This window comes from Patagioenas fasciata, chromosome 5 (genome assembly GCF_037038585.1).
Source record: "Patagioenas fasciata isolate bPatFas1 chromosome 5, bPatFas1.hap1, whole genome shotgun sequence".
Taxonomy (NCBI): Eukaryota; Metazoa; Chordata; class Aves; order Columbiformes; family Columbidae; genus Patagioenas; species Patagioenas fasciata.
In genome coordinates this window covers 54,997,262-55,015,567 of record NC_092524.1, presented here as the reverse complement: position 1 = coordinate 55,015,567, position 18,306 = coordinate 54,997,262, and positions in this window count along the sequence as shown.

The window sequence follows — 18,306 nt, the reverse complement described above, 5'->3', positions numbered from 1 at the left end:
TGATTTTCTGCATTTTGTGATGTATTTCTGCTTACAATTCATCAGCAAAATCAAGGCTGGATCCTGACACAAGAACTTTACATCTCCTTCCTTATCTGAAAATCTGCATGAGGTAGGACAGTTTTGGTAATTTCTAATTCCACATGATCATGAGGAGAACCAAACTGGGGGACAGTATTTTTGTTTCCTCTTCATCACTACTGTGGAGATTTTCAGCTGCTTCTGTTTCTCTCAGTTTAACAATGTAGTTCTCACACTCCCACCCCTCCGTCTGGCCCTCAGCCCACTGCCTGGCTAAGTCTTCCCAAGATGAAGCACGACACTTCTGCCCTTCTCACCTTCTTCGTGCTCTCCTGTGGTGTGCTGTGCTGCTGGTTTTCTCCTGCAGCCTCTGATGTGCTCAGCATGAGCTCTCAATACTTAATCTACTGATGTTGCACCCCCACAGGAGCTCAAGTGGAGCTTGGACCCTAAAAATATCTCAGCGTCTTAATACGTGCCTAGTGGTCTGAAAGCTCTATGGTGGCTGCCTGCTTTGCCTTGTCCTTATCTTAGCAGGATACCCCGAGTCTTCTACCTAGAGGAAAAACCTCGTACTTGCTTTAGCTAATTTAAACAGATTATTAAACAGTAACTGGAAAATATTACCACTTGTGTGCCCTCCTTCAATATGAACTAGGTTACTCAGGAAGAGAGGAAGGCAAAGGAGAATGTTTTCTCCAGCTCTGGTCATTTGCATGTGTATCACTGGTGCGGATTAGACATGAAGAGTTTTACATCAAGTATGTATTGGCAATTTAATTTTAGTATGTAATGAAATATGTAGTATTAAACAGGTTCTGTAATGCTCTACTGGCACAGCAGTTATGCTGTGGCCTCGAACAAATAATCTTGTGTTTTGTGACAGCTTCTGTCTGCTAAAATAGCCATTAATTAAAGGACTAATTAAGTCTCTTTAGGCAGTCACAGCAACTTCCGAGTAGATTAATAAAAATGTGAGTTCAGCAGAGTGTTGGTAGGGGCCAAGCTGATATAGGGCAACCAGTACTACATAACAGAAAACTGAAACCCTAATAGCTTCTGAGCCTTGCTTATTTTATGAATATGTGGGGCCAGTTGACATCTTTGCCACAGAGTTCCTGGTCTGTCATATGTGTGTCAAGAGAAGGTAGAGTCCCTGTAGTTTAAGACATCTGCTGAGGAGGTAAGTTTGGACAGGATCTCACATATTGGACAGCAAAGTTTCCTGACACTACCCTAGCCTTTTCTTTCTCTCCTCCCCTGTATGTTAATAAAACAGCAAGTTAGCAGAGCAGAAACTGGAGTGCTGCCTTGCCATATGCCAGCAGCCCAGGCACATGGCTGGCCATGTGGCATGGGAGAGGTAATTTGCACCTTGCTGAGAAGAAGCCAGGTACTGCAGGCTTACTGCAGCCAGGCTGTGAATCCAACTCCCTAAGGGGGGGAAAAAGATGGGAAAATGACACTTTCTGATGATCTCACCTCATACTGCCTGACACCAGGAGGAAAATCTGGTAGGAAACACTGTGCTTTCTTGGGTGTTAGAATACCCACGGCTTTGCCCTGTCCAAGCAGGGTGTGTTTAGGGTGCCAGAGTGATTCCAGATTGTTTGATAAATGGCCTGGTGAAGGAAGGAACTCAGAAGACCATGAGTTGAGTGACTAGTAATAGACTATTACTGCAAGCAGCAATGTGTGAGTAATATCCAATAGTCCTTGCAGAAAAGTAGGATGTTGTCAGAGGTCATAGGACTGGGGAGAAGGAGGGAGGCACCAGGCAGAGGGGGTCTCTTTTAGGAAATGATCTTTATTCTGTAACCCTCTATAGATCACTTCCACACTCCCATTCTGATACTCAGGCAGATGTGGTCTGATATTTTGCTGGCTTGTGTGAGATTTCCTATTTCAGCTTCCTTTTGTGAAAGGCACTTAAGGGTTTCAGTGTTTTCTCAAGTCAATCAAAAGCTCCTCATGGGGTTCACCTCAGAGTGCATGAGAAAGAGGAAAATAATCTGTGATTCCTGAAGCAAGTTTATCAGCCCGGGGAAGCGAGTTAACAGAGCTGCTACGCTTGTTTGTCTTGGAGTTCAGCAGCTCTTGCTGTGAAGCTGGAAGAAATTGTAGCCTGTTTCCAGAGCAACCAAATTTGGATGGTACAAATTGCCTAATTTCCGTGAGGGCTGCAGTTACAGAACACAGACCCAGATCATGGGCTGGGAAAGGAGAAAGGGCACTACAAGGTACAAATGGGCTTTGGTACCGCTGAGCCAATTAGAGGTCTGATGTTCTTTTAGTATTGATGTAATTATATCAGTCTAATCAGTAGTGTGGATACTTTCATAGGAGTAGAGTTTATGTTCCTTTCCTCGTGGGAATACCTGCACCAGTGTAAGCAATTTTTGTACTGACAGGTGTTACGGGCTTACACATGCCAGCCACCATAACAGGCCCCCACCCTAGGATCCTGCTGGTTGATGTCAAGTCTGAGTGAAGGTTCCCAATCCCTCTTTTATTAGTTCTCAGGTTGCAGCTCGAGCTGGGCGCCTCTAGAGAGGGACCCCTGCCCCACATCACACTCCTCAATTCTACCTGCACCACCCATCACCCTGTACCCAAGCCTGAATCCTGGTTGCTGGTCTCTTGATATCTTACTGGTTTTCACTGTTGCTGAACTGGCCTTCTTCTGAAGTTACCTCATTCTCTTGGAATTGTTTCCTTAGTCCTTATCTTCATCCTTGCACCCGCATCTGCCGCATTCAGCTAGTTCTGTGTTAGCATTAGTTGTATCAAAAACTTTACTGTTGCTCAGGTCTTGCAGCCTAAGTCTCCAGCTACTTTAGCTACTAGTGCTAAGCTGCTAATGCTGAATGAGGCTACTCAGAGAGAATATAGTTAATATAGTTAATCAAGTTTATTCTGTAACAGTCCTCTTTTTCTTTTTTCCAGGCATCCCTGCCCATATGTAGTTCATCTTGTATGAAGACTCTTTGATACCTTTGTATAGATTTCATAAGTAGATTTTAAAAACAATTCCAAATACAAGTAAAAAAAACCAACAGGCTATCAGAAGCATAATAACCACATTTTCTAATATCCCATACCACTATTCCTAAAACCTGAGGCTATTTCAAACCTACCTGACTACATTTGAGTATTTTTATTTTTAAGAGACCTGTTCATTCTTTCCGCCTGTGCTGAGGATTGCAGATGATATGGAACATGTAGTTGTTGCTATATTCCTAAACTTTCATAGATATTGTTTAGTATTTCCTTTAAAAAAATGAGAACCTCTGTTGGATTGTATGGTTTCAGGTTGTTTGTATTTGGGAATGATTTCCCACAAGAGTGCTTTATCCACTCCTGCAGTATCAGCTTTCCTGGTAGGAAAATCTTCTACCCATCCTGAGGGTTGATCTATGCTTACCAGCAGGTACTTCAATCTGCCCACAGGAAGCATGTCAACATAACCAATTTGCAGTGTTTGGAATGGAAGTAGGCTCATGGTCGTCCTCCAACCTCCTGTTTGGGTTTTGCATCAGAAAACTTCAACCATGTGGGACAAGAGCTCACAATCCTTTTTTTGCCATCTGTATTCTGGGAGCTACCAACATTTTTTCAATCTGGTTAACAATTGCTGTCATCCCTCAGTGTGTTTTATCACGAAACCACCTAGACCAAGTCATTAAATATTTTCTTGTTAAAATGGATTTTCCCCCAATAGTCCAAATTCCAGTTTAATCTTTCACAGCCCTCCAACTTTCCCATTGAGCATGTTCTTTCTGAGTAATCTCTGCATATATTTGGGCTGGATTATTGATCTCTGGCCAGTCACAGCAGAGTTGTTATGGCAGTACACTGACCTATAGGTTGGCAAGCAGCAGCTTTAGCTGCCAGTTCTTTATTTCTTTTAATTTTGCTGGATCCTTTGCTGTGAGACGGACACTGTGCTATAGCAATTTCCCTTGGAAGCTTAACAGCTTCCAAGAGCATTTGGATTTCAGTTCCCTTAGAAATATTCTTTCCTGATGAGGTAAGGAACTTTCATTCTCTCCATAGCATACCTGTTGCATGAAACACTCCAAAAGCATATTTAAAATCAGAATAAGCAGTTACCGTTGATTACGTCCCCACCAGGCTCCTCTTGCTAATACAGTTAATTCAGGTCCTTGGGCACATACCAGGGGTTGTAGGTGTTCTGCTTCAAGTACTTCTAAGTTTCTCACCGCTGCATAGCCTGTGTGTCATTGTCCATTCATATAGTATGAAGATCCATCAGTGAAAATGGTTAGATCTGAGTTCTCTAGAGGCTGATCCTTCAGATCTTCCTCTGAAGCTGGAGTGAAACGCTACCTTAGCACAGGCATGGGGCAGCTCACCATCGGAGGGAACAGACTGTAAAGCTGCTGGATTTATAACATTACATCTTTTAGAAGTATTAATAATATTATCTGCATTTAAAATCATTAATTTGTAGAGATGAGCTCTTTGTGGGGACAGTGCTTATGTAGCAGGTTCCTTAAGAACCAGTTCTACTTCATGCAGGACATGCACTGTTGTCAGGTGACCCAGGACTAATGGTCTGGTTTTTTTTGTGATAGTTGCTGTTGATGCCATCGCTCTAACATGGGAATTTTTCCCTGTCACTGCAGGATCCCGTTGAGTTGGGTACTAAACCACAGGATGGCAGTGTGGACCCGGCCTTGGAGTAAGGACTCAGCTGGCTGCTCCTTTCTTCTCATGCATAAATAGTTCAAAGGGCTTGGAGTAATCTGGCAGTCCCAGTGCCAGAGCAGAAGCTAAAGCTCCTTTTTATAGCTTAGAAAGCCGCCTCTCTCAGGTCCCCAACGTACAGGCTCTGCTTCCTCTGCCCAGGTAGCTTCGGTCAGTGGATTACTTAACTCCCCTAGCCATGATACCCAGGGTCTGCAGCACCTTACTGTGCCCAAAGTCCTCTAGTAGGTGAAACAGGGGTATTATACAGGGAACTGCATCATCACAAGCCACCTTTTTTGCAGATGTTGATCAATTGTCTATTTGTTAGTGGTCAAGGTATTTCTACAGTAGCCTAGACCGGTTCTGGGTCTACTAATCTTTGTCCTTGTTTTAATATGAATCCTGAATATTTTACTACTCTGGAGACATTCAAAACCCGCCTGGACATGTTCCGGTGCCACTTCACCTAAGCGTTCCTGCTCCAGCAGGGGGATTGGACTGGATGATCTTTTGAGGTCCCTTCCAATCCCAAACATACTGTGATACTGTGATACTTCCTGCTGACACAGCTGAAGCCAAGAAATGCACAGTGACCTTTTTCTGCTAAAGCAGTACATAGACAAATAGTATCTTTCATACATTTTGCTGGCAAGTAACAAATTACCTACATATTGTACAAGTATAGAACCTCCAGGTAATATCTTTCATGTCATCTTTAAGCAAATGGGAGAATATCGTAGGGTACCCAGTGAACCCTTGGGGCAAGTAGGTCCCCCCATTAGTCGTTGGCCTTTCCACATAAATACAAACATATGCTGGCTGTCTTCTGCTATAGGAAGACTAAAAAATGCAGCTGTTAGATCAATAACAGTAGAATATTTTGCCCAAGGTGCAAATTTGGAATAATATTGTTGCTGGGTCTGAGACCATTGATTTTTTTTCTCTGAGATCCTGTATGAACCAATATTCTGGATCTCCTTTGTCCAACCTGTTTTTACTAGTAGGTGAAACAGGGGTATTATACAGGGAACCACATCATCACAAGCCTCCTTTTTTGCAGATATTGGTCAATTTGTTTCTGAATACTTCTTACTGCTTCCCTGGGAATTTGATACTGCTTGAGTGCTATGGGCTTTCCTCCCTTTGTTTTTATGGAGACTGATTGTGCTGATTTCTATCGAAATCTATTGAAATGACATCCATTCTCATTCAGGAACTTCGCGTGAGTTTTCAGCAGTGAGATAGACCTCTGCTACTGGAAGTTCTACATTTTCTGGGGACAGACAGATCTGGGCATTCAGGGACTGTAACAGGTTTCATCCCAGCAAACGCATAGGTGATTCTTCTGTGATGAAAATCTTCTCCACACTCCCTGGCCACCTATCCATAGCAACACTGGCTGGCTACGTGATTGTTTCTTTTTTCCCATGACTCCCTCCTTGAACCAATATTGTATTAGTTGACAGTTACCCATTAGGCTTGAAATGCAAAAATAATACAGCAGCTACTGTGTCTGCTAGGAATACTATTTCCTTGTCTTTTTTTTCCCAACTTTGACCCTTATGATTCAGTTTAGTACTCCAAAACCCATACGTACGCTGAGATTTATCTGAGTCTCCCTCTTCCTATCATTGCTGTTCAGTGATATTCATTTAATTTCTCCCAAATCTGGCTTCCCAGGGCCCTCTTGGCCTCATGAGAGATTCCCGTTTCCAGTGCCCCCATTCCCCACAACAAGCACAACAGTCATTATCTCCCAGAGGGAAATCGTGTTCATTTTGATGCCATGTATGTCCTATGATTCTACCTGGCCTCTCCCTCTACTTTCTCCAAACCCTTCCCTCAGCACAGCCACAAGCACATTTATCTCCTCTTTCCTCTGGCATCTCTTTTCTTCAACTCTTTCCTCATTTTCACCTTTGCATACAAATGTAGCCAGATGCACTGCCCTGTCCATTGACTTCCCTGGCCAGTCAGGAACATGTTTAGAAAAACTTTTTTTAATATCCAGAGCTGTTTGATCCATGAAAGTAGAGGCTTCAACTACTTTAGCTACTAGTGCTAAGCTGCTAGTGCTAAACGAGGCTATTCAGAGAGAAGAATATGATTAATCAAATTTCTTCTATAACAAAGGATTATAACCGTATTAAATTTCTGTACCAATATTGGTAATAATAGTGCCGCAAGCCACGAAGTATGAGGTGCAGTCATTTCAGACTGTTTCTTATAGTATTACTTTTAAGCTGCTCAAGTCAGGTAATTCTCATCCTCTCAGTTCTGAGATGACCTCACGGTGTGGTTTTCCTGACAAGTTAAAAAAAAAAAAAAAAAAAAAAAGTGAGAATTCAATTTGCTGAAATATTTCTCACAGGTTTTTTTTGTTTCGTTTTCCTAGGTTCTAAAAATCTCTAAAATTCCAGCTGGGAAAAAAAAAGTTTATTCTTGCACATATAAACATGTATAAACATGATTGGAAAGTATATGCCTTTCAACACAGAAGTTTTTGAAAGTCTGTTTTCTAGTACATCATTCAATTATATATGTGTATACACATACAAACAATGTGACCTAGCTTTTAGTTAATACAATTACATGTATTTATATAAGAACAAAATATTTTCATTTGCTCCCCTCCCCAGGAGTTGCATGTCTCATTCCTTAAAGAAATGACGTGTACATTTACCAAATGATAAACAAATGTGAGCTGGAAAAAATGTTGTCATCACACATTTCAAAAGAAAGAAGAAAACCTCAAAGTTTGATCTCAAATCTCAACCAAAAAAATGCACCGTTCTCAAAGCCTTTAAACAGGGTCCCTAATACTGACTTCTCTGTCTTCTTCCTACTTCCCACCCAAGGACAACAAAAATGATATTGGTTAATTGACCTGGAGGGAAAAAAAAAAAAAAGTGATTCAAGACCTGGTATTTGGAGCATAAAAATGAGGACATCTTTATCAAGTTGAAATTCCACATTGCTTCCTCCTATTTAAAACATGATCAATTACAGCACAAAAATAAACATTGAAAAACATTTATCAGAAACTGTTTTATTTAGAAAAGGGTACCATCATTTATCCCAGTGCTTTTCTGTGCTCAAAAGCCTGGCTGTTACCAATACCCAGAGGCAGTTTTCTGATTGCAATGAAGAAAATGTCTGCATTTTCCATTATACTTCATTATACTGCAATGCCTTATTTAAAAAAAAACAGCCGAACACCAAACCAAAAACCTGGACTGGGAAAACTGCGTCTTGTAAGACATCAGTCAGACTGGCAAAGGTTTATCTACTGTATGTCAATGGAAGCTGTCTTTGTTATTCCTGCGTTTTAATTAAATTGTTCCTCATATACAGATGGTAAAACCAGAATTCAGTTCACGGTGAATTACAGCCTCCCGGAGCTGGGTTATGGTGCAAGCCATCAGACACTGGTTCCATTGCTGGGCAAACAATGCCATAAGTAAACATTCCTGCTTTTTGGTGCACTCATATTTATGACTGTTTTACATGCTCTGAAAAGCAAGTCAGGCTTTTGAATATATAACATCATTTGCCTGACAGAGAACTAAAGCACAGGTAAATGGGCTTTGCTCGACCAAGTGGCCAAAGCAGAGGAGTTAGGGAGAAATGAGTTCAAGAAAATGATTTTCTGTGACCTTGCAATTGCTAGGACTATATGTTCTCCCTCTCTGCTTTGTTTTTAAGTTAGCAGCATAACTTTTCAGGTGAGTTAATGTGAAAAGTAAACACTTGCTTAGAAAAATTGATTAAATACCTTAGTGTGTTGGGAGGAGGACACTGGGTTCAAGTGACAGCTTTACAGGTGGTGCTTGCCAGTTCCTGACAGCTCTCATTAGTTACTGATCCAATACTACTAACGCAGCCAGAACTGCCAGGTGCAGATCAGGCCTCTGTGTGCTGGTTGCTTAACAGGTATTGAGCAAGATTGTCCAAGTCCCATAAGCCTGAGCCCATTTGGGTGTCAAATCATTTGGCATTTTAAAACCCTGGGAGTTCAACAGGCTGCATTGTGTCTGGGGAATTGACAGGCATCTTTCCCAATGAGAATATTAAAAGATTCTGTTTTTATCTGGTAAACAGTGAATATCAGGTACTGTGTTTGTGTGTCCCTTGCGCAAAAATGCCATGTTCAAGAACTTTTCTCGGGTCCTGGAAGGAAGCCTTCAAATTCAAAAGGCTGTTGCTGGTGTGAGAAGTAAACAGATCTCCTCTCATTTTTAGCCATTGGCTTTATCCATCCTGGCAAATCTGATAGTACAGTCGTCCCTAGCCAGCGCTGAACTTTAAGTAAAAAAATTCACTTTGCTCTTGAATTATGAAGTGCACAGCACATTGCAGCAGCGGATACAATGAGGGATAAGTGGGTACAGTGATGAACTGAAGTATTAGTTCCACACAGAGGTATTTTAGAGAGATACTGTTTTGTCCTGTGTACAAAACTTAACCAGAGTGATGCTGCAGCAGAAGCAGTGGTTATTCTCATTGTGGAATCCTACCTCCTCTTTGCAAGAGGCAAATGAAATATGGTAAGATAAGGAAGAGCCTTGCTTTTCTCTCAGTATTGCTTCAGCATTTTACATCTCAAAGTCCCTCTCCACTGCTGTAGTTACCACCCCACCTTTCTGCCCCATTTCTCTAGGCATTATTAACAATAATAAGGCATGAATTGTTGCTCTGTCTCTTCTTGGTTCTTACCATGGCTAAATATAAACCTCTATCAGTCCCTCTTTTCTTTTTACATTTGCAGCTTTTCCCATATTTATTTATTCAGTTATTGTGCCAAAACCAGCACCTGCCAGGTGTAGTTGCATTGCAGTGACCAAGAAGACAAGGAGAGTTCCTAAAAGATGCTACTCATAGTAACTACATTCCTGATAATTCACATTGCGAATAATGGAACAAATACACAAGCTGTTAAAATGTCTCTAGTTAATATGATTTTTTAAAAAAACGTTCACAATAGGACAGTGCTGTTTGAATTTAAGCCACTAAAGCTAGAGGATTCCTAGTCCAGGTGACGTATTTCCCTCCGGTGCCTTCCTCTTTCAAGCAAAATCCTCTGTACCTGTCATCCTCTGTCAGCACATGTCTGGAAAGAGCCTCTTCGACTGCAGTTTTCCCAGTCACATAGGAGCACATTAAGGGGAGCTAAGAGAGACTCTAAGCTTGGCCTTTCTTCCTGTTAATCCAGCATTAACGTGATAGGTGTTTATATTGCTGAAACGTGCCATGTTTCCTCCCCTGGACAGCTAGTGCACCTTGCTGCTGAGCACAGCGAAATGCTGACTGCTCCTCCTGTCACCCTGGGGCTGGTGACAGCTGCATGTCTGAGGTGGCCTCAGCGCTGGCAGCTGCTGGTCTCTGCTGGCACCCACCTCCTCTCACCTGCGGAGAAGAGGATCAGAACTGGGGGAAGACTTGGGACAGACCAAAATGCTGAGAGAATAACAGAGAGGAGGGACTTTTCTGGGACAGTCAAGTTTGATTCAGCCCTCATGGAGATGCTTGAGTGCATTCAAAGCAGAGCAACAAAGCTGGTGAAGGGTCTGGAGCACAAGTCTTACGAGAAGTAGCTGAGGGAACTGGGGCTGTTGAGCCTGGAGAAAAGGAGACTGAGGGGAGACCTTATTGCTGTCTGCAACTACCTGAAAGGAGGTTGTAGCATGGAGGGTGTTGGTCTCCTCTCCCAGGTAACAAGTGACAGGATGTGAGGAAATGACCTCAGGTTGTGCCAGGGGTGGTTTAGATTGGATGTTAGGAAAAATTTCTTCATGGAAAGGGTTGAGAAGCATTGGAACAGGCTGCACAGGGAAGTGGTCGAGTCACCATCCCTGGAGGTGTTTAAAAGATGTGTAGGTGTGGCGCTTAGGGACATGATTTAATAGGGGACCTGGCAGTGTTTCATAACAGTGAACGGGATTATCTTAAAGGTCTTTTCCAATCAAAATGATTCCATGATTCTGCATGGTGCTCCACTGGCCACAGTTGTATGAGTAGGAAAGTTTCCTCAAGTCTTGCTGATTTCTCTCTACCTTTGCCCACATTTTGTCCGATTTTCTGCAACTGAGTGTTGCTCCTTGTGTTATTTCTCTATAGCATGAAGCCAGACAGAGCTGTCAGTGCTTCTGGTCAAGCAGCCGATCTGGCTGCACCTAAACGAGCTGCAGCATAGCCTGGCGGTGCAGCAGGCAGGAGTGCTCATCTTCAGCACTTCTGCTGCTCATTACTCCCCACCTCAAATGCACATTCACCTGCGCTGTCCCTAAACACAGCAGCCTGGCTGTGCTGTCTGGCAGCTTTTTCAGCTGTACTAAAAGCATCACGTGGCAATAAAGATGTTTCAGGCTGTTGCATGTAGCGGCTTTGATATGCCTTTTAGGTTCCCATCAAAATGTCAGTGCTGTTTCCAGGAGTTTTACTTAGCAAGTGACTCTCCTGTTCTGCAGATGTTAGGCAGAGCTCAAGAACAGCCCGTCTGGCCAGATCAAAGGCCTGCCTAGGCCAGCAGGAGACAGCAGGCTTCGTATTTCAGAAATTGTACTGATCTTCTGTAAACACCAGGAAAGAACTTTTTGCTTAAGGATACATAATCCTTAAGCCTTTTCGTGTTTTCTGAAGACAAACAGATGTAATGTCAGATAAAATGCTCTATTATTTCTGTCAGCTTGGGAAAATAAAATCAATAATGTGGTGTCTTGCTTTAACAGTTATAGTAAAATTCAGACTAACAGAAATCAGTGCATTTTGGGGGATTTTTTGGGGCTGCTGGGCTTCTTTACCTTCCTTTGTGTTGTGGAGTATAGTGACTTTTTAGATTAAAACATCTAGATGATTCTTGCGAAATTCTCTGCTACAGCAGGAGCCACCAACACTGAAAATGTCTCTTTTGCTTTGCTCTCTTCTTGTCACACAGAGTTTTGGCATCTTGTACTGAAGATCTTCAGTTTGCTGTAAATATTTGACTAAGGGTTTTGTGGGCTCTGATAAGCAGAGACTGTCTTGCTCTTGAAGACCTGCTTGAATAGAGGCTTACAAAAGCTGTGATTAAGTAGGGACTTATTAATTAGAGAAAAGGCAAATGCATTATTAAGGCACTTCATGCTTGATTTACATCTGGAATAACTAACATCCTTTTTAATGAATCTTTGTGTTTTCTCTCCAGAGGGAAACACATCCAACTTCTTTGAAGCACTTAAAAAGATACTGAGGGAGTTTTAAAGACCTTTGTAGTTGAATTGCATTGCATAATTCCCTGAGGATGAAACTGCAGCACTTTATTTTTCATAGGTAACAGGAAAAGAGATGGGCAGAAAGAATAGCTTGTGTTACTGTGTGTTCAACTGTGTTCAGCTCTCCGTGGTGTTTAATGACTGAGTGATTGTGTGCCATGGATGCAACAGAGTTTTGCATCTTCCATCTCAGGTATATCTTTACACAGCTAAAGTTATTAGCAATTAGCCAACTAATTACTTTCCAGAATGTCTCTATTATAACGGTGGGCTGCTCCAAGTGGTACATTTTGGTAGTGACGCGGAACAGACGCTAGATGGCACAGATGCACCGGCAAAGGAGGAGAAAGGCTGGGCTGTGCTGGGCTGGGCTGAGCTGAGCTGAGCTGGGCTGGGCTGAGTTGGGCTGGGCTAAGTCTCGGGCCCCCCCTCTCCCCGGGGCCAAACCTGGACCTCTGCAGCGAAAGCACCTGGGTGGCAAACAAGGGAATGTGACCAGAGTAATTATGAACCATGAGCTGTAATACACTCTGCTTTGTTAGCCTCAGCAAGAGGTGTCACAGGCCAAGTTTATACATCTGTAAATGTTCCTCTTTGTGGTTCATGGGTGAAATTATGAGCATTGGATGTTTACATTGCCCATTTTACTTGCCCAAACTCACTTATTTGTGTAACTTACTTATCTCATCAACAAGGAACAATAAGCAGACAGATACTAGACTTTAGCCTCACTTAAGTCCTCAGTGTTTTGCATCCATTTTGTTCTCATGCACACATGTTGATCTGTGTGTGTTCAGTCAGGAGATGAAGGTGACCACAGTTGTCCTTTAAATCTGACCTAACAAGGCAGGGCAAAGGAAGCTGGAAAGGCTTTAGACAAAATACTCCTTGAAACAAGTGGTCAGATGTGGCTCTTGACAGCAGGCACTGGGGGTTTGTCATCAGTCAGGTGAACGAACCCCTGTTACTGTTCCAAAGCTGTCCAAATGCAGCTGTTCTGGATTGTTTTCCCCATGTGCCTCGTGCCTGAAAGAAGAACGTTTTAACTCTCCATGCATTTGTTGGTAAATGGCCTTAGCAGACACCTCTTGTGGGTTACTCTTTTGAGGAAGTTTCACTTCAATGCTTTGATCATTTATTCTTATGCTTTATAGATTCCTAATTGCAATGGTCACGCAGGCTGAGACGGGGTCTCCATTTGTGCAGATTAGCTGCATGTAGATCTTGCACGGGGTGGCAGCAGGACCATGAGAGTTGGGGTGCATGCAGTGGGGCTGTTTGCGAAACACATCTTGGGCCACAGGCATGACCCAAAAGTGACATTGTTACCTTCTGTTGGGTAACACCCCCAAGAAGGTGGGACAGCTGGATCCCAGTTTGCTCAAGTGCTGTTAGTGCTTGTAAAAGTAGAACATGTCTGGTGCTGGAACAAAACCAGAAAAAAGCCATAGGGATGGGCTCTTCAGCCAGGTCCCCATGTCCTTCTGGGGCATTAGGCACAGCCATGAAAGACAACTAGGGATGCTGCCCACAGCACCTGCCCTCTCCTGGCTTTAGTTTCTTTCTCTAAACACCGAGAGTAAAAGAAACCCGGCCCAGAAGTCAGGCTAAAAAAAGCATGAAACAAATACAGCAAGTACAATGTCTGCTTGCACCTAATAAATCCTCCCATTATTCAGCAAGCAATCACTTGCAGATTCCCAGGTCTTTGCTTAGTCTCACACTGCAGTCCTGAACAGCCTAGTCAAGACTTGCAAAAACACTTCTATGGGATGACTGAGCCACAGCAAGGCTGCAGAAATATAGGAAGTACTAAATTCAAGTAATGACTGTTAAAATATGTGGGATACTAAATTTACAAGGTTTCTACCAGATAGTTGGTCTTAGTTTTTACTCTTGAGCTTTGTAAGCTTTTATACAGTCAGTGCTCAAATTCAGTTTTAGGTACATCTCTTGCCTGGTAATTAGTAAGTCAGTAATTTTTGCTTTCAGTATTTGATGCTTTCAGTAATTTTCCCAGTTTGTAGGGCAGAAGCCCTACTTAAAGCTTACAACTCCTCAGATTTCTGGGAAGGAGTGAGAGTTTGAATCAAAAGTAGGCTGGATTTAATTCAATCCGTAACATCAAACAATATCCAGATTTAATTCTCTCTAACACTGAGAGCAAGGCATTCACCGAGTGACAGTCAAGTAACACAAAGATGCTTCAATTAGGAAATAACTGAACTAGGATTGCACATGTTCAATCCCATAATGTTGATGTGATAAGTGTCTTCGTTTAATGACATACGCATGTACCAGTTCTGTAGCTGTTGAGACCATGGAGTCGTTTGGACTCATGAAACGTTGGAGTTGCCATTGTGGATTGCAGCAGCAGATCAGCTTCATCTCTGACAGCATTCAGAAGCAGCTGTTGAGAAGGAATATTGCAAAAACATTCCAACAACTGGCCACAGGCAAATATAGATTGGAGTAATCTTTGAAACACAAAATTTCTAGCAGCTGGTGTACTTCATGAGAGATTGATTTTTATCCTATTTTCTTCCAGTTCTTTCTCTTCTCATTCCCTTGTCTCTGGAGAATATGTTTTGGGTGGAAGGGATATGGCTGTTCTACTCAGGACACAGTATGTTGTGGGAGAAAATCTCTCTTGAGCATGCTGATCTTGGTTCATAAATACAAACTACTTTTTTCTTTTTTTTTAAGCAGATAGTTTTGTAAACAGACACAGCTTCATCATATTGCTATCCTGCCATTTTATTATTGTAAAAATAATACACAGTCTTCTTGCTTTTTTTTCCATTAAGTAATTAAAATGATAGACACTATTCAAAATCTTGTTTAGGATTTTAATGTTCTTGTTGGCTTTCAATATTCATTAAAAAAAATCTGTCGTGCTTACAAAATATAGAACTTCAAGTGTCTGACCTTGTTCCTCTGAGTGAGCTTCAGGTTACATTTCAACAGTATAAAACAGGATTTGAATTGCTTGTTTTGAAGCAAATCTGTATTTGTCTCTGTCTTGGATCTTGGGCTTGGTATTCTGTGTATCACCATATGCCTCTGACCTCCCTCCGGGACAGGGTCCCTGCATGAGGTGCTATGGGTACAGATAGTAAGCAGAGCCATCCAAAAAGTGTGAAGTCATGGGAAATTTTTGTATTTCTTAAAAAAAAAAAAAAAAAAAAAAGTTTTGATCCAAATTAGGTGTAAAACAACATTTCCAGCAAACCAAAACCTCCGCAGTCCGTGGCATGGCTGGCTGGAACTGGCACACTTGTCTGTTCCCCTCCTAACAGCATTTGTTGGTGCCCCAAGCAGCTGCAGGAGGCTCCTAAAATCCCCATGCTGGGGCAGACCTGCAGGTACATCAGGGTCCATCGGCCCCAGGGCAGGTGTCAGGAGCACCTGTGTTGCGGTCATGACCTGTTAAACTGCCTCAGCTTCAGTAAAAATTTGTCGATTGGAACATCGCCTCTATTGCCAGTAAATGCACTATTTTGCTCTACCCTAACTTGGCTGATCTGAGGTTAACTGATGTTCCTATCCAGGCTTTCTAGGCCTTTAGGAATACAGTCTTCAGAACCATACTACTTGCTGTTCTCACCTTCCCTCTGCTGTCCTCTGGGATATCCAAAAGGCACATCTCCACTCACCTATTCCAGGCATCTTGAAGATGGCAATGCCACCACCTGGATGGAGGATTCCTAGTCCTGTGACCAGTTTTACTGAGGAAGGCAGGCTTCCGAGACCCTGGTGTGAACTTACCACTGCTATCAGTCTGGTTACTGTGAGTGTCTTAACTGCAAAGCTTCTGCAGATTTTCGGAAGGGTATATTAACGTTAGTACCTGTAATCATAAAATCATAGAATCATAGAACCATTTTGGGTGGCAAAGACCCTTAGGATCATCAAGTCCAACTGTTATCTAACACCACCAAGTCCACTTCTAAACCATGTCCTTAAGTACCAAATCTACGTGTCTTTTAAACACCTGCAGGGGTGGAGACTCAACCACTGCCCCAGGCAGCCTGTTCCAGTGCCTGTCAACCCTTTCAGTGAAGAAGTTTTTCCTAATATCCAATCTAAACCTCCCCTGGTGCAACTTGAGGCCATTTCCTCTCATTCTGTCACTTGTTACATGGGAAAAGAGACCAACACCTTCCATGCTATAACCTCCTTTCAGGTAGCTGTAGACAGCAATAAGGTCTCCCCTCAGCCTCCTTTTCTCCAGACTATAAAACCCCAGTTCCCTCAGCTGCTTCTCATCAGACTTGTGCTCCAGACCGCCCACCAGCTTCACTGCCCTCCTCTGAACTCTCCAGCACCTCAATGTCTTTCTTGTTGTGAGGGGCCCAAAACTGAGCACAGTATTCAAGGTGAGGCTTCACCAGCGCTGAGCACAGTGGCACAATCACTTCTCTAGTCCTGCTGGCCACACTGTTCCTGATTCAAGCCAGGATGCTGTTGGCCTTTTTGGCCACCTGGGCACACTGCTGGCTCATGTTCAGCCAGCTTTTGTGTTGTTTAATTGCTGTCAAAGACTCTGACCAGTTAATATTTTTGAACATAAGACTTTTTTTTAGCTTGTAGTAGTTACTCAGTTTGTGCAACAGTGTTTAAATATGACCAGAGTCGATTAGCTCTCTAAATCAGCAGCTTTAAGTCAGCAGGATTATTTCTGCTGCGTAAGGCAGTAAGCACATTCTGTTGAAATATGGATACCAATGTGATTTAAGAAACACTTTATAAGTAACATGCTGGCTTTGTGTTTCTGTATTACGTATTTTTATTGCAGTGTATTCCAAGTCACCAATATATCCTAAACTGAACCATGCAAGCTACTGTTCTTAGGGAAGCGAAGACTACATCTTCAGTCACAACAGTCCTCTTGACTTTCGGAGTAAAGAGATAGTTCAAAACATCCATCCAGATGTAATCCAGCTGGAGTGTCAGTGATGTCTGATTATGTCCCCATTTCACTAAACCGGTAAAGCCAGCATTCAAACAACCATTTCTTAATGGCATCAGTAAACACTTCTCCGATTCGGAAGCATATTGATGTTTGTGTATCAGCTCAGAACATAGCTACTGTTCATGGTAAAATGTGGTTAATTCTGGAAATAGGCTCAGTAGCAGTGTGGTAGACAGCCTACACAACATTAACACATAACCTTGCCATCCACCCGAGGCCCACACAGAAAACAAACAGCTTTGCCAGAGCCTGGAAATGTCTGATTCTTCTTTTAACTTGTGTCTTTTCACATCATAAAGCAGTCTGGAGATTTCAGGCCTACCAGCTTCTGCCAATAATCTGTTAAAGGAGAAATAGCTCCTAAGTGTAGAAAGCGAAAAAACAAGCAGCAGGCTTGCACAATGCTGTTTTGGGGGAAAAAGACCTAAATGTGTCATAATCAGTCAGATAAACTGAGCTGCCCAAGCTTTGGTTACTGCTTTCTTCCATCGCCTGAGATGTGGAATTTTGGTGCTGAGCAAGGTCCTTTCTGAGTTCCCAGAACAGTTGTGTGTTCCTTATTAAGAGGACAGATCTAAATTCAGGATCCAGATAATCCTGCTCTCCCCATCTCTCTCTCCTCTTCCCTCCAAGTGAAAACAAAAGCTTCAGTAGGGTCACATTTACTTTCTCTCTACAGATTCTGACTGGCTGCTGGAGAAAAACTGTGGCTCTAAACTGACTGTGACCAATGATAAATCAGGTGGTGCGTCTTCTTTTCAATTGTGCTGAATCTCCTCAGAATTGCTCCAGTGGCAAATGCACCTCTGTATGTCCGTTCTGGGAGGGGTTTTCCACGGCGAATATAGCTGCAGAACTACCTCTCCTGCTGAGGGATGCTGAGGGGAAGGGGAGCAGAGGGCTGGGAGTCTGGTCATCCCTCTTCAGTACAGATGAGCCTGGGCTGGGATCAATGGTATGTCCATGCAATGGGGAGTGATGAGCAGTAGAAGGCAGAAATCTCCATTGAATCTTGAACAAGATGGCAGGGAACTGCAGGTGAGGAGTATCAGCACTTGGTTGCCACTGCCCTGCAACCAGAGCTGCCTGGGCCAGGGCAATTCAGTTGCATTTTACATTCTGCACAGGCACTGAGGAGGAATGAGACATTTCTGAGTTTTGTCCATGTAACTGTCAGTGCTTTAGTTTTGTGCCAGAGGAACAAAGGTAATGTGGGCACCATTCTGCCCTCATAGCCCTATCACAGAAACAAAGACCACAGAAACTCCAGAAATCTCGCTTTCTTATAGAAAAGGGACTTGAAGTAGCCTGAAGAAAAGAATAAGGAAAGAAAAACGATAGAGTGCA